We start from the raw sequence: 17,932 nt of genomic DNA, 5'->3' as shown, positions 1-17,932 counted from the left end.
TTGGGCACAGATCCAGAGGGCCAAGCAGGAGAAGAGCGACCTCCACGTGGTGTGGCTTGACCTTGCCAACGCTTATGGTTCTGTCCCGCACAAACTCATACAGTTTGCATTGGAGTTCTTCCACGTCCCTGTTTCCATCATCAACCTGGTAACCAGCTACTTCAGGGACTTCCAGATGTGTTTCAGCCTCCAGGATTTTACAACAGGATGGCAGCGTCTGGAAGTAGGCATCGCCATGGGGTGTTCCATCTCCCCAGTCCTCTTTGTCGCAGCTTTTGAAATCATCCTCCGAGGAGCCCGCCAGACTGTAGGAGGAATGAGGCTGCAGACAGGGCAGAGGCTTCCACCACTCCGAAGCTACATGGACGATGTCACTGTGGTGCTGCAAACAGCCCCATGCACGAGAAGGTGTCTGAAGAGGCTGGATGAGCTAGTGACATGGGCACGGATGAAGATAAAACCCTCCAAGTCACGAAGCCTCTCCTTGCGCAAAGGCACCAGGAGCGACAAAACCATCTTTGTTGCAGGAGGTGAGCAAATCCCTCTACTGGTCAACCAGTCCATCCAAAGCCTGGGGAGGCAGTATAATGCGGACCTGTCGGACAAGCACGCAGGCAAGGCAGCACGGAAACAACTCTCAGAAGGCCTAGCGAGTATCAACAAGAGCCAGCTCCCCGGAAAGTACAAGTTGTGGTGTTACAACTTCACACTGTACCAAAGGGTTATGTGGCCACTGAAGATGTGCGAGATTCCATCCTCAACAGTCAACGGGTTGGACAGACTAGCCAACTCCTACATCAGAAAGTGGCTGGGCCTACCGCGTTGCTTCTCCGACACTGGCTTATTTGGGGCAACTTCGCTGCATCTGCCGATCCAGTCCATTACCCTGGGCTATAAGCAAGAGAAGGCCAGACTGGTTCTTGAGCTTGAAGAATCCTCAGATCCTACAGTGAGGAACGCACGTGTACCCACCCGAACAGGCCGGAAGTGGCAAGCAGGGCCAGAGGTCGCCAAGGCCATTGGCAGGCTCCAACACCAAGAGATAGTTGGCAGGGTGCAAGTAGGGAGAGCGGGGCTTGGCTGGGGTGATTCTCCACGCCTCTGGTCCAAGGCCACAAAGAGGGAACGCAGAGCCATGGTTGTGGAGGAGGTCTCAAGGGCAAACCAGGAGCAATATACCATCAAGGCCGTGTCTCAAGGTCGCCAAGGAAGATGGACCACTTGGGAAGGTACCAGCAGCAGACCCATCAGCTGGGCCGACCTATGGAAGATGCCACAAGCCAGACTCAGCTTCCTACTCAGGGCAACCTATGACACCTTACCATGCCCTAGAAACCTCCACCAGTGGTTTGGCCAGGAGGAGAGCTGTCCCCTGTGTGGTGCTCCCAACGCCAGCCTGCAGCACTTGCTATCAGGCTGCAAGATCGCGCTGACACAGGGTCGCTACAGATGGCGGCATGATCAAGTCCTGAGGAAACTGGCCGAAGTCTTGGAGAGCAGTAGACAAGAGGCCAACAGCCAGCCCATAGCCAAGCAACTTCCTGTCATGTTTGTGAGGCCAGGGGAAGGCAAAGGACACACCAGCCGACGAGGCCCCCGCAGTTTCCTCTCTCTGGCAAGGGACTGGAGTATGAGGGCTGACATCGGCAAACAGCTCCAGTTCCCCCGTGAAATCACCACCACTTCACTCCGCCCAGACATCGTGCTATGGTCTGCTGTTACCAAGTCTGCCATACTGATCGAGCTCACCATCCCCTGGGAGGAGGGAATCCAGGCTGCCTACGAGCGCAAAGCAGCCAAGTATGCAGATCTGGCTGCTGAGTGTAGAGAGGCAGGCTGGTCCACTACCATCTACCCTGTGGAAGTAGGCTGCCGGGGCTTCGTCGGCACATCAACTATAAGGCTGCTCCGAGATGTGGGAACGACTGGGGCTAAGCTCCAAAGGGAAACTAAGGCCCTTGCTGAGGAAGCAGAAAAGGGAAGCTTCTGGTTGTGGCTGAGGAGGAGGGATAAGTACTGGGGGTCGAGGCAATAAGATGGGTCAGCTGCAGGGGGTGGCAGGGAGACGTCCCTGCCACCGCTCCGCCACCAGGAGGCGTTCCGGGGTTAAAGAGAGCGAAACTCCAATGAGCGGTGGTCCCCGGCTGATGACCCTGCAGCTGACTCAAGGCGCTGTAGGAGGCGCGTCAGGCATACTTGCCCAGCAGAAACAACACCATATCTGTACAATCAATCAAAAATTTTGCTTGTAGTAATTGATACCTATCCAGTTCCTCTATTTTCCGAATGACAGTTACTTTAGCTTCTTCCGGTGAACCATATCATTTGATGAATATTTTACAGTTCGTTGTATCTTGGCGTGTTTGTTTCCTAGCTATGTGGACGTTTGCTTTTGTTAAATTTTCATTTATATACACGTTTGTTCCTTTTAACTTCCTTCCTTGTTTTAGTAGTGCTGATTTGTGTTTTCTGGTAACGACCCTTATAGGGTTGTACGGTATACCAGTATTAGTATAGTACCGCGATACTAATGAATCATTTTCGGTACGACATCCCCCCCCCCACCCCCTACTTTAGAAAAGTACTGAAATAATTTTAGCACCGGTACCAAAATATTGGTCTCGTTACAACACTAGACCCTTATTATTATTGCAGATGGAGGTCCTTCTTTTTTTACCGCAGAGTGGATGACAAGCTTTGATGTTTTGAAGGTCCAATTCCACAACTTTTGGTTGCATAAATGTGGCAACCTGTTGCTCTGTGGAGCTGATATCTAATTCTCCCGGTTCTCCTCCACCGTCGGCGACCTCCGGCCGGGCTTAATGTGTAGTCCTGTCACAATAACATCATTTATCCTGAAGTACTGTTCCCGCTCCGCCATGCTGTCTTTTAAATCCCTTATTTGTCCGTCTTTTTCGTTATTTTGTACCCGCAGGTACTTCACCTCCTACACCAGTTGCATGATAGTTTGCTGTTGTTTTTTCACCGCTGACATCTCCCCTGTCAGATCCTCTAATGCTCGTCTGATCTCCTCACTCTCCTCAGCTGCTAGTGCCTTCTTTGGGCCTATGCTGGTCTTGGTGGTGGTCATCTGAGTGTCCCGTACCTCCGTGTTAGCCTCTATGCTGCTGCTCGCTACCTGCAGGGCCTCTCCTTGCACCCGCCTGGCTGATCATGCTGCCGCCGCTCACTCACCGGGTCTCGCTGATGGTTTTTTTTAGCCAAGTGCTAGCGTCACTGCTGCCATCCCTCTCCATTCAGTTCCGTTTCAGTTTCAGTTTTATTTCGAACATGCATACGATACAATGTAATGCATCACATATTAAAGTTAAAGTACCAATGATTGTCACACACACACACTAGGTGTGGCGAAATTATTCCCTGCATTTGACCCATCACCCTTGATCACCCCCTGGGAGGTGAGGGGAGCAGTGGGCAGCAGCGGTGGCCGCGCCCAGGAATCATTTTTGGTGAATTAAACCCCAATTCCAAACCTTGATTGCAGGAGGTAATGGGTCCCATTTTTGTAGTCTTTGGTATGACTCAGCCGGGTTTGAACTCACAACCTACCGATCTCAAAGCGGACACTCTAACCAGGCCACTGAGTATGTTTCCAGTTGTTTCATGACAGCACGACCGAAAAGGAGTAGGAAGAAACTGAGTTTATTTAATACTACCCCTTTTCATACCACAGCAATTGTATCCCATTTCAGTTAAAGTACCATTGTCACACACACACTAGGTGTGGCGAAATGATTCTCTGTATGTGACCCATCACCGTTGAACACCCCCTGGGAGGTTAGGGGAGCAGTGAGCAGCAGCAGTGGCCGCGCCCGGGAATACTTTTTGGAGATTTCCTTGTTCTCTGTAACAGAACAGTAAATAAATAAATTATATACCATAGTATAGCTAGCTCGCTAGCCTACCTCACTGCAAAAGCCGCTCTCCGGGCCCGCCGCTATTGCAGTCGCTCTCCGGCCAGCGGTAGTCTGGCCACCCCTGTTGCTCTCAGGTAACAAACCCAAATTGGAATGTTTTCGTGCCACTCTCGCCTTTTTAGACAAACAATTTAAAAGGGAAACCTTTTCCGTGTTTTTAGCACTCGCGACTTCAAAAGCAAAAGGGTGACGACGTGACGACAACGGAAGAAAAACCTGAGAAAAGTGAGTTAAATTTGAGAAATGTATTGTCAGGTTCAAACACTGATGACATCTATTAAACAAGACAAGAAGCAAGGAATTAAACAGACAGAATTAAACATGGCTCAATTGAGGAGAAACGCGTACACCTGTACCCTTCTACAGTGTCATCACGCTCTGATGAAAGATTGTACGCCGCCTCTTTTATTTGGACTTTCCCTGATTACATGGCAACAGCTGTTTCTAAGGGAGGGGGGTGGTAAACAGCCATCGCCTTTGATAACAAAACAGTTCAAAGAAAAGGTCGCCTGGAGGGGAGTCTGGTCCTGATTCCTCTCCGCTTTGTAATTCTCGGGTCAAGACACAATCTTTCTGTGGATTACAATACATCAAAGAAACTGACCCCCTCCTGGCTTCTCCCATCGTACACAGTGGAGTTTTACAAGCCTTTTGCTTGGTAGGATCAAAGGCAGCTTTTGTCTGCTCGCAGGGCGAGCTGAACTCAATGTTACACAAAGTTTTGTGATAACTTAAATACAATTATTCTGACATGTATCTGCTAGTAAAGTGACTGAACTTTTACATTGGGCACCCCATATCTTTGTAGTTTTCACTTGATGATCTTTTCACTTCGACAAATGTTTTTGTTCAGATGGATTGCTTTTAGCATCTTTAACCTACAAAATGTATCAAATGTAATTACAGAATGTTATTTTTTTTACATGTAGTGCATGATGTTATCATGTCCACAAATGCAAAGAACATTGATAGCTGCTTATTAATCAAAATGCTAATAATCATAAACTCATTTCAACCCTTGAAGATTAATAAAATATTCATCAGTCATTTATTTGAATTATACATTTTTATAAACAAGTTTCTGTTTGACCTTTCCATCTTTGACAACGCAGCAACTTTGCACCGGGAGCAGCAGAGAATGAAATTCACGTGGTAGAACTATAAATGTGTTTGTTTGGCTGAGGAGAATTACCTGCAGCAGGAAGATAAAAAGCTAGTATTTTTCTTTGTTGACCTCCCGTGCTGCTTTGTTTTATTGCTTCAAACACAAAGTGCTGCATATAGTTTGCTCTAACTTTGCTGCTGTGTGTGCTCGTGCACGGCTAATCTGAATGTTACCTGGCCAGCCTGCAGTAGATGTGGCCAATGTGGTCACAGCACATGGACGGATGGACAGTGTGCATAATTAACTTCAAGCCCTCAGTGTGTGCGTGTGTGTATGTGTGGGTGGGTGTGTGTGTGTGTGTCTGTGTTCTCCTTCTGCAGCCGCCTGATAGCAGATCTTCCCTCTTGATGCTGAAGCTTCATCAACCTTCTCTAAAAGCCTGCTCAGTACCGCCTGCTCGTCCGCAGATGCCTCCTGGTGATGTTTGAGGTGTGTTACAGTAAATGAGCCCAGATATCTCAAAATTGTATCTGGATCCATATCGTTTTCCAATCCCAGACTTTTATGATCTATGATGCAAAAGGTTTTCAGTTTCATATTTTCCTGTTCAGCCATCTTTTGTGTTCCTAAATCAGGGGTCGGCAACCCAAAATGTTGAAAGAGCCATATTGGACCAAAATTACAAAAACAAATCTGTCTGGAGCCGCAAAAAATTAAAAGCCATATTACATACAGATAGTGTGTAACGAGATATAAATTGACTTAAAGGAAACTAAATGACCTCAAATATACCTACAAATGAGACATAATGATGCAATATGTACATATAGCTAGCCTAAATAGCATGTTAGCATCGATTAGCTTGCAGTGACCAAATATGTCTGATTAGCACTCCACACAAGTCAATAACATCAACAAAACTCACCTTTGTGCATTCATGCACAACGTTAAAAGTTTGGTGGACAAAATGAGACAGAAAAAGAAGTGGCATAAAACACGTCCTAGAAAGTCGGAGAAGGTTGTACATGTAAACAAACTACGGTGAATTCAAGGACCGCCAAAATTAGTAGGACAAAACGGCGCTCCCCAAATACTCGAATCAGTGAAGCATGTTTAATATAAACAGTGTGCTTTATAACAATTAGGGAGGTTTGTGTCATGTTTGTCCTCCTACAAAAACCATATTAACACAAAAATTTTTTTTTTCCCCTCATCTTTTTCCATTTTTCATACATTTTTGAAAACGCTCCAGAGAGCCACTAGGGCGGCGCTAGAGCCGCGGGTTGCCGACCCCCGTCCTAAATGAATGTTCAAATCCAGGTCTTCTTGTTCAACGGTCTTTTGGAACTTAGTAGCTTTGATGTTGAATGTTGATGTTTGTTTTCTGTCAGACTATATTTTTGTTGTTGTCAAAGCGCTGTGACCTCTAATATTTAATATTTGTCTCCATCCTTGATGTCTTTGTCAACAAGTGCTCTTGCTTCTGGACCTCCATTCAGCTTGATGTCAATTTTGCAGTTGGCGCTCCATGTTCCCTGAATTTTCCCCGGCTTCCTCAAGTCACGTGCTTTCTTGGCGATGTCTGAATTGCATTTAGTGAGGCGCTCGTTCATTTACACATTTGTACCCTTCAGCTTGTTTCCCTATTTCAGGAGTGCCAATTTGGATTTTCTGTTGACAAGCTTCACCGGCGTAGTGGTGTTGTTTCTTCCACTCAGTGAGATGCACGCGTCGACATTAAGTTCCTTTGATTGCAGAAAGTTGACTACTTTTCACTCTGTTGAAGCAGACCGTGTGGTCTGGTTCTGTGTTGTCAACAGCTTGAGTATGGGATCAAGGAGTAATGTGCAGCCCTGCAATGATTATATCATTCTGTCGCGTAAAATCCTCTTTGATATTCTCCAGCTTGGTGTCATTTTTCTAGCAACTGTTGGCGCAATGCTGCATTCTTCTCTTGCAGGACTTCTATTTCCTGTCTCGCTGCTGTTTATTGTTAATAAGGAGGTGACAGTTTCTCTTTGTAGTACTGTCACCTCATGCCTTACTGCTGTGGTGTCCTCCTGCAAGACTGTCATCTCTTTCCTCACTGCTGTGGTGTTTTTCTCTGAGAATCTTCACCTCTGCGCCAAACCTTTTCATGTCTTCAAGACATGCCTTTTTTTTAATTAGTTGTTCCATCTTTGATTGTGTAGCCCTATTATCAGTTCTTGCTGCAGCTTGCCTGTTTCCAAGAGATGATTTAACATAATCTAATATTCCGATTAACATTCTAAGATTTTTCACCAAATCACTTCTAAGATCATCCGTTTCTTGAAAGGTTACAGACTTAGACTTCCTTTTTATTGTCATTCAAATTTGAACTTTACAGTACAGATAAGAACGAAATGTCGTTGCATTAGCTCATGGTAGTGCAGGATTAAAAAGCAATAAGGTGCAGATATAAATAAATAGATTACTGTACAGAAAAATATTTTGCACTTTTTCATATGCATCCACGTTTATGGATGTATGTTGTCTCTTTATTCCAGCGAGTTAATCCATTTTGGGGGGAATTGAGAGGATAGTTATGATAATTATGATGCGTTCAAGAGTCTTACGGCCTGAGGGAAGAAGCTGTTACAGAACCTGGAGGTTCTGCTTCGGAGGCTGCGGAACCTCTTTCTAGAGTCCAGCAGTGAAAACAGTCCTTGGGGGGGGTGGGAGGAGTCTTTGCAGATTTTCTGAGCCCTGGCTTATAGGAGGAAGAGGAGTCCTGATAATCTTTTCTGCCGTCCTCACCACTCTCTGGAGAGACTTCCAGTCTGAGGCACTGCAGGCTCCAGTCCGGACAGAGATGCAGTTGGTCAGTAGGCTCTCTATAGTCCCTCTGTAGAATGAGGGGAGGGAGCTGTGCTCTTTTCATCCGACGCAAAAAGTGCATGCGCTGCTGAGCTCTTTTTACAAGAGCTCCGGTGTGTAGGGACCAGGTTATATTGTCAGTGATCTGCACCTCCAGGAACTTGGTGCTAGAGATCTCTAAATGTTTATTTAGAGATCCTATGTGTCATAAAACACGCTTAAAGTTTGCCAACATTTTCTTGGTTTGATGATTGTATAACTTTAAGTTGCTAAGCAACCGCTTTGAACGGCAGCTTCAATGTTTATCAATCAATCAATGTTTATTTATATAGCCCTAAATCACAAGTGATGACTATGAGAAACCTTGGAGAGGACCACATATGTGGGTAACCCCCCCCCCCCCCCCCCCCCCCCCTAGGGGAGACCGAATGCAATGGATGTCGACTGGGTCTGACATAATATTGTGAGAGTCCAGTCCATAGTGGATCCAACATAATAGTAAGATTCAATTTGCTTATTATAGCGATTCTGTGCCCCTCGGCAAGCAGCGTTCAGATCAAATATGTTGTAATCTGTTATGTAAGCTGTTTTGTGGCTGTGATCACAATCGGTGGTCTGGAAAACTCCTATTTCAGTCAAAACTCTGGTAACAAGAGCAGAGCTTTTTTATTTTGCTTCCTCCCCAGGTAGCAGGAAGTGATGTTTTAGGGCGCAACTAAAGACTAGCTTTAGCTTAAAGGCAAAGACTAGGCCCTGACTGACAAAACACCATAGCTTATAGTATAAGCTTGCATCTGACATACAAGGCAGAAGTGTATAAGCTATGTAGACACATACTTGCCAACCTTGAGACCTCCGATTTCGGGAGGTGTGTGGGGGGGGCGTGATTGGGGGGCGTGGTTAGGGACGTGGTTTAGAGGGGAGGAGTATATTTACAGCTAGAATTCACCAAGTCAAGTATTTCATTCATATATATATATATATATATATATATATACATATATATATATATATATATATATATATATATATATATATATATATATATATATATAAATACTTGACTTTCAGTGAATTCTAGCTATATATATATATATATATATATATATATATATATATATATATATATATATATATATATGTATATTTTTTTTATAATTGTGTGTGTGTGTGTGTGTGTGTGTGTGTGTGTGTGTGTGTGTATATAATATAAGAGAAATACTTGAATTTCAGTGTTCATTTATTTACACATATACACACACATAACACTCATCTACTCATTGTTGAGTTAAGGGTTGAATTGTCCATCCTTGTTCTATTCTCTGTCACTATTTTTCTAACCATGCTGAACACCCTCTCTGATGATGCATTCTGCTTCATCTCCTTGTTGTGTGCGCAGTTGTGCACTGCACTCTCTAAAAGCCGTAGATGTTATTGTCACATATGCATGTACAGTAGATGGCTGTATTGTCCTGTTTAAGAGTGTCACAACATTGCTGTTTACGGCAGACGAACTGCTTTACAGTAGACGAAAACGTGACTGCTGTTGTTGTCTGTTGTTACCGCGCTGGGAGGACGTTAATGAAACTGCCTAACAATAAACCCACATTAGAAACCAAGAACTCGCCCTCGATCATTCTACAGTTATAACGTGATTGGGCAGGCACACTGTTTATATTGTGGGAAAGCGGCCGTGAAAACAGGCTGTCGACACGTCACTCAGGTCCGCCTGAATTTCGGGAGATTTTTGGGAGAAAATTTGTCCCGGGAGGGTTGGCAAGTATGTGTAGACATGCATCTGACATACAAGGCAGTAGTGTATAAGCCTTATACACTAGTTTTTGGTATGACTCAGCCGAGGTTTGACACTCATGTTAATTGCATGTCAAAAAAATGAGTGTCCTTAAAGGAAATGTCTTGGCTTAACTTTTACAGCCCTACTTTGAACAGGAGTAGTGAAGGTACAAGTTACACAACAAACAGTCCAGGCAAACCGTACAAATGTGTGCTTGCACATAGCTGACTTTTAGGAGGTGTCTGAGCTGAAGGACAAGGATGGCGACAATGTCCGTGCGTTTATGTGCAGAGGCACAAAAAGGATTCAATTGTGTGGAAGAAATGCACTCAGGAAAGTGCTGTGGAAGGAGACAGGCCTCATGGAAATAAACACAACATGACTTCTACTCAGTAATAAGTGTTGTCAGTTTGCTGCACAGAAGAACTCTTCTTCCTTTCTTTACTGCCTGCCGGAGATCCATTTCTCTTTCATTTCTACCCTCAAACATTCCCTGGTGGTGTTGCCACTTTTTCCTCCAAACCCTCTGCCGTTTATTTCCAGACTTCTTCCAATGTTTGACTTCATCCTACTCAGTCAAACGTCGTCTTTGTCCTGATGTTGTGTGAGGAAAAGAAGCGGGACCTCTTTCGTCTTCGCACGACTTCTCTTTCCTTTTGACGGCGATGTAAGTTTCATGTAAATCTAAGACACGCTTAAGTCAGTCACGCTGTACACAGAAAGTACATATCAAATACTGGAATAAAAAGATGAATACTGGAATAAAAAGATGAAATGTAAGAAAGACATACAACATTAATTAAAAACAAGAGGGAACAATTCCTTACATCTGTGTGCAACATGTTTAACCATTTCTTCCAGTGATAATAATACTTGAAAGGACTTAATGGCGCGATTCCACACGACGTATGGAGATACAGTTAGCTGCTAGCTGTGGCAGCTAATTATTCCGGTCGGCGGACTGAGTATTGAAAACAGGAATCAGCATTTAAAATTTGGGCAAATCCGTGAGAATCGGATCGTTCTCTTCCATGCCCCCAACCCAGCCCACCCTAGTAACAAGGAACGTCTTCAAATGAGGACCACCTGTACACACTTTGTTATATAGGCCACACCTTCCATCAAAAAGTGAGTTCAAACCCCGACCGAGTCATACCAAAGACTATAAAAATGGGACCTATTACCTCCCTCTTTGGCACTCAGCATCAAGGGTTGGAATTGGGGGTTGAATCACCAACAATGATTCCCGAGCATGGCCACCGCTGCTGCTCACTGCTCCCCTCACCTTCCAGGGGGTGAACAAGGGGATGGGTCAAATGCAGAGGACAAATTTCACCACACCTAGTGTGTGTGTGTGTGTGACTATCAGTGGTAATTTAACTTTAACTTTAACTAAAACCATCCAACAAGCACAAAGTGTCCAAAGTGCAGACTCGAGCTTATTCCCAAAACACAATGACAAAAAAGGGGAGACAAGGAAAGAGAAAAAGGTTGATGCTTGTAAAACAAAGTTTTTTTTTGAATGTTTATACACTGCAAAAAGTCAGTGTTCAAAAACAAGAAAAAAATAATAAAATGAGGGGTATTTTTTTTGAACTAAGCAAAATTATCTGCCAATAGAACAAGAAAATTCGACTTGTCAAGACTTTCCAAAACAAGTCAAATTAGCTAACCTCAATGAACCCAAAAATACCTTAAAATAAGTATATTCTCACTAATAAGTGCACTTTTCTTGGTAGAAAAAAAAAAGAGACATTTTTGCTCAAAATGTTGAAAAATATTCTTAAATTAAGTAAATGCAAGTGCCATTATCTTGACATAATGATATGCGCTCGGCATCATGATTTTTTTTTTCATGCTTGAAGTAAGAAATTATTACTTTAAAAAAGTAGTTTTATACTTGTGAGTGTTGATGACACAGCTTTGCATCAGTTGATATTCTAGTTTCAAGCATGTTTTACTCAATATAGGTCATAACATCTCAGCAACAAGCTGTAATATCTTACTGAGATCATTTACGACCAAAACCCTTAAAACAAGTAAAACACTCTAACATAAAATCTGCTTAGTGAGAAAAATGATCTTATCAGACAGAAAATAAGCAAATATCACCCTTATTTGAGATATTTAATCTTACTTAGATTTCAGTTTTTGCAGTGTAACGGTGGTGCAGAGGTTTGTCATCACCTGTGGCTCGGGTCATGTCTTGATTTATGTTTAGTAGCTTTTTTTCTTGTGTAAGTCTGTTTCTGTTCTCCAACCGCTTTCCTTTACTTTTGGTTGCCATGGACACTAATTGTTTGCACCTGCCTTCGGCTTATTGATTAGCGTCCCCGCCTCATACTGCCACTAATCACTCCCCTTTGTATTCTGGTGTGTCGCAGCCTTCAGTTGCTGGATCAATGCGACATCTTGCCTTGGTGTTGTCGTCCTGTACAACTGTAATGTTGACAGCTGCTCCTCCGCTAATTCCCTTGTGAAGCGTTCCCATCTTCCCGCGTCCTCGACACGTAAATCTTTTGTACATTTTTTTGTTTTTGTATTTGGAATTAATATTTATTCCTACTTGAACGCCGCTCCTGACGCTTTCTGCTTGTCCTCCTTATGAGAACACGGCAGTCGCAACAGTGGTTCGTGCTCGTGCCTCACATTAAGAAGGTCCTGGGTTCGATTTTAGGACTCGGGGTCTTTCTGTGTGGTGTTTGCATGTTCTCCCCGTGACTGCGTGGGTTCCCTCCGGGTACTTCCTCCCACCTCCAAAGACATGCACCTGGGGATAGGTTGATTGGCAACACTATATTGGCCCTAGTGTGTAATGTGAGTGTGAATGTTGTCTGTCTATCTGTGTTGGCCCTGCTATGAGGTGGCGACTTGTCCAGGGTGTACACCGCCTTCCGCCTAAGTGCAGCTGGGATAGGCTCCAGCACCCCTACGACCACAAGCGGTCGAAAATGGCTGTTTGTAACATCTGAGCATATTGGAATTATTTTAGTCTTATTGGCCAAATGAAAAATATGCATAAACATTGATTGACAACACTAAAGTGCCAGCCAGCATCAACAATGTGACACATGTTCTATGCAAATAGAGGCAGAGAGAGACTTGTTCTTGGCTTGAAATGCTGTCTCAATCATTTTCTTTGTCATTGTTGCCTTGGGATTTCATCAGCGTGAAAATGGAGTCATTAAATGCGGAAAGGATCTCTTGTGGCAAACACAAACCAGGACAAAGGCGCTTGGAGTGTGGAGACTAAATATTCCTTGTATGTGTGTGTGCGCTCCTTGCGGGAACGTGTGTGTGTGTGTGTGTGTGTGTGTGTGTGTGTGTGTGTGTGTGTGTGTGTGTGTGTTGTGAAACCTGGCTTACATGGGTCACTGGACCAGATGGTTTGGTCTTTACGTCTGAGAGAAAAGAGTTGAATTGTTGTACAGTAGCTTCTGATTGACGCTTTCTCCTGAAGGACCCCACAGTGCTGTCCTGCTCAGTGCCAGATTAGATCCCTGGGCTCCAAATCCCTCGAAAGCTTTTGGGTCAAGGCTTCATTCTCTCAACTCAATTGATTTTTTAAAATCTTTTTATTTACTTTGAAGTTCAGTGATCATGTTGGTTTGTTCCAACAAACTTTATTCCTGAAGTGCATTAGCAATATTAGCATGGATTATTGTCTTTTATTAGCTTGAGACTAGAGATGTCCGATAATATATGACCGCCGATATTATCGGCCGATAAATGCTTTAAAGTGTAATATCGGAAATTATTGGTATCGGTTTCAAAAAGTAACATTTATGACTTTTTAAAACGCCGCTGTGTACACGGACGTAGGGAGAAGTACAGAGTGCCAATAAACCTTAAAGGCACTGCCTTTGCGTGACGGTCCAATCACATAATATCTACGGCTTTTCACACACACAAGTGAATGCAAGCATACTTGGTCAACAACCATACAGGTCACACTGAGGGTGGCTGTATAAACAACTTTAACACTGTTACAAATATGCGCCACACTGTGAACCCACACCAAACAAGAATGACAAACACATTTCGGGAGAACATCCGCACCGTAACACAACAGAACAATTACCCAGAACCCCTTGCAGCACTAACTCTTCCGGGACGCTACAATATACACCCCCCGCTACCCCTTACGCCCCCCACCCCAACCCCGCCCACCTCAACCTCCTCATGCTCTCTCAGGGAGAGCATGTCCCAAATTCCAAGCTGCTGTTTTGAGGCATGTTAAAAAAAATAATGCACTTTGTGACTTCAATAATAAATATGGCAGTGCCATGTTGGCATTTTTTTCCCATAACTTGAGTTGATTTATTTTGGAAAACCTTGTTACATTGTTTAATGCATCCAGCGGGGCGTCACAACAAAATTAGGCATAATAATGTGTTAATTCCACGACTGTATATATCGGTATCGGTTGATATTGGAATCGGTAATTAAGAGTTGGACAATATTGGAATATCGGATATCGGCAAAAAAGCCATTATCGGACATCTCTACTTGAGACGCTTTGTTGGCATACACTGTTGGTTTCCATTGTCAATTACATATCTCCCAGTACAGTTCAGTCCACACAAAGATTTGCGCAATAGACAAAATAAACCAGTGGTGTGCCGTCAGGACCAGCAAGGCCTTTTCTGCTGACCTAACATAACCAGAAATCATGATCATAATTAAAGATAAAAGTAATTTTTTATTTAATTTCCCTAAATATCTAAAATTATTAATATTCTCTTCATGTCGTATTATGCTCCTTCCAGTGCTGTTGTTTTTGGGTTATAGAGTTTTTATCCAATCAGAATACAGCTAGCTTTTGTTGCCATGCTGTACCAAGTCTGCCAGGAGCCTTCAGAATCAATAATGCAGGCGTCTGTGCACTGTAAATGAACGGACACAAACATTTAGCCAATCAGATCACAAGTTGTTGTCAGTAAGGCCTTCTAGATGGCCTAAGGCAGATATATATTGTGATGTTATGAGCTAGGTAACATAGGAACTCCATTACCCAGCATGCCACAGTAGTGAAGAGAATGTGCAGTAGTCCCGGTCAGGTTGAATGTAGCTGGACGTTATTGATGAGCACGCTGTGGAGTAAACTTTGAACTCAACCAACACGCCTCGTCTGCATCTTTTATGATTAGACAAGACAACACATATATTTGCAAGGCCATTTTCCATCCATCCATCCATCCATTTTCTACCGCTTATTCCCTTCGGGGTTGCAGGGGGCGCTGGAGCCTATCTCAGCTACAATCGGGCGAAAGGCGGGGTACACCCTGGACAAGTCGCCACCTCATCGCAGGGCCAAAACAGATAGACAGACAACATTCACACTCACATTCACACACTAGGGCCAATTTAGTGTTGCCAATCAACCTATCCCCAGGTGCATGTCTTTGGAGGTGGGAGGAAGCCGGAGTACCCGGAGGAAACCCACGCAGTCACGGGGAGAACATGCAAACTCCACACAGAAAGACCCTGAGCGCAGGATCGAACCCAGGACCTTCGTATTGTGAGGCAGACGCACTAACCCCTCTTCCACCAAGCTGCCCAAGGCCATTTTCAAATAGAATATTTAAAGAGAAACTACATCTTGTGAGACCATGTCGGCCAACCCCGGAAGCTCGAATGGGTTCTACAAATTGTGAGTTCAGACATTTGTTTTATTTTTTTTGTTAGGTTTAATATGTTTTTGCAGTTTTAATTTTGACAGTACCACATAAGATATGTTGTAATTGCTGATGCGGGTTTATTGATTTTTAAATGCACCAGAAAATAACCCGTTTTGTACTATGTTGATGTGGTCATTCAATGCCCAGTAGTGCATATATGTGTTTCTGTATAGTATTTCTCCAGAAATGGTCATGTGGTGACATCAATGATGGTATTTTGAGAGGTAATCATTGAAGACAGACATCACTGAAGGCCTAGGTGGGAAACGCACGCCCGCCATATACGATATAAATTATATAGATTTTAATACTATCTTTATATCGTGATAATGCATGATGATGACTAGGGATGTCCGATAATGGCTTTTTTGCCGATATCCGATATTCCGATATTGTCCAACTGTTAATTACCGATACCGATATCAACCGATACCGATATATACAGTCGTGGAATTAACACATTATTATGCCTAATTTGGACAACCAGGTATGGTGAAGATAAGGTCCTTTTTTTAAAAATTAATAAAATAAAATAAGATAAATAAATTAAAAACATTTTCTTGAATAAAAAAAGAAAGTAAAACAATATAAAAACAGTTATATAGAAACTAGTAATGAATGAAAATGAGTAAAATTAACTGTTAAAGGTTAGTACTATTAGTGGACCGCACAATCATGTGTGCTTACGGACTGTATCCCTTGCAGACTGTATTGATATATATTGATATATAATGTAGGAACCAGAATATTAATAACAGAAAGAAACAACCCTTTTGTGTAAATGGGGGAGGGAGGTTTTTTGGGTTGGTGCACTAATTGTGAGTGTATCTTGTGTTTTTTATGTTGATTAATAAAAAAATAAAACAAAATAAAAATGATACAGATAATAAATGATAAATGGGTTGTACTTGTATAGCGCTTTTCTACCTTCAAGGTACTCAAAGCGCTTTGACACTACTTCCACATTTACCCATTCACACACTGATGGAGGGAGCTGCCATGCAAGGCGCTAACCAGCACCCATCAGGAGCAAGGGTGAAGTGTCTTGCTCAGGACATGACAAGGTTGGTACTAGGTGGGGATTGAACCAGGGACCCTCGGGTCGCGCACGGCCATTCTTCCACTGCGCCACGCCGTCCCTAATAATAATAACAAAACCGATACCGATCATTTCCGATATTACATTTTAAAGCATCCGATATTATCGGACATCTCTAATGATGACACATTCTAGCTGTGTTCTGAAAATTTGACAGTGACAAGAGAACAAACGCGTCCTCAAAGCAATGTAGCGGCTAATGTCCCTCCACAGTGCAAAAAGTATCATTATCACTGGAGTAGCTAAACATGATAACGCAGACCTCCCCTTGTTGCGCATCCCCAAAGAGACCCGATCCAAAAGACAAAAAGAGGAAAAGGAGGGTACCACAAGAGCGCAGACAATGTTTAATAACATGTTTGTTATCATGCTCAGTTTCATGGCTCAATGTTGCGACTCCAAAGTGCGGCCGTACTTGCAGATGTCTCCTTGCCCAGTGTAACTCTTACAAATCCTCTTTTAGCGCCACTTTCTGCCAGCCTGTGCCGCCGCCAGATAAGGTTTGCCGTGACACTTCACAGCCGGCACATTGCGGCGCCGTTAAGAAGCGGCTGTGTCCGCACTGATAAAACACGCGTGTGGCGGTTGTTGTCTCTGGCAAGGACGACGTGAAGCACCGCTGACCACGCACGCCCGTCGTCTTCGCCCGATTGCCGGCGCCTCGTCTAACCTTGATGAGCGGGGCCTGTGTGGCGAGACAAGCGGCCGCTGTGTTTTCACGGCCTCGCCGCAATCGTTGCCAATTTGATTGCTGAGCGGCGAGCGGACGGGCGCTTGATTAGCTCCAGACAAAGGCGGACAGGCTCGCAGGGCCGACTCATCCGTAAAACAAAAGCATGTAGGAAGTCCAAACAACCTCAGTATTGACTCGCCTGTCAAGCCCTAATCCCGCACTACTGTAAGTCACATGTCTGCGTGGCGCTGATAAACATTTTCACACATAAATATTCAACACGTGCTTGTAATCTGCTGACGAGGCCACGCCTCCACGCTGCTGCTGCTGCTGCTGCTGCAGCCACGTTTGTTTGTTTTTCTCTGGATGGCAAAACATCAACTAACCTCATCATGGATGCAACATTTTTACAGGTGCATCCATTATTTGCACATTTTGCCTTGTCCTGCAATGTCAACCCTGCAAATGGCAAAGATCTACTGTATTTACGCTGTTAAAAAGAAATCTCTAGATTTCAAAATAAAATGTAGGAAAACATACGCTGATATTTTATGCCAAATTACAGGAAATAGAAAAAGAGTAACATTATTTTTTACCATAAAATTCTGCTGAGCTGCTTTTTTTTTTTACCAGAAAATTTACAATGCAATACTGTAAATAGAAGCTGCGCCACTTGGATTTTTACAGTAAAATTCTGTCCTGCCCGTTTTTTACTGTAAAATCTACTGATTATTTTTTTTTACAGTGTATCTAAAGAGCCATGCATGATATTAAAACTGTCAACATTTACTTTCCCATCATAT

The sequence above is a fragment of the Nerophis lumbriciformis genome, linkage group LG19, assembly GCF_033978685.3.
Source record: "Nerophis lumbriciformis linkage group LG19, RoL_Nlum_v2.1, whole genome shotgun sequence".
Taxonomy (NCBI): Eukaryota; Metazoa; Chordata; class Actinopteri; order Syngnathiformes; family Syngnathidae; genus Nerophis; species Nerophis lumbriciformis.
The sequence above is the reverse complement of the archived record's forward strand: the minus strand, read 5'-3'. Positions refer to the sequence as shown.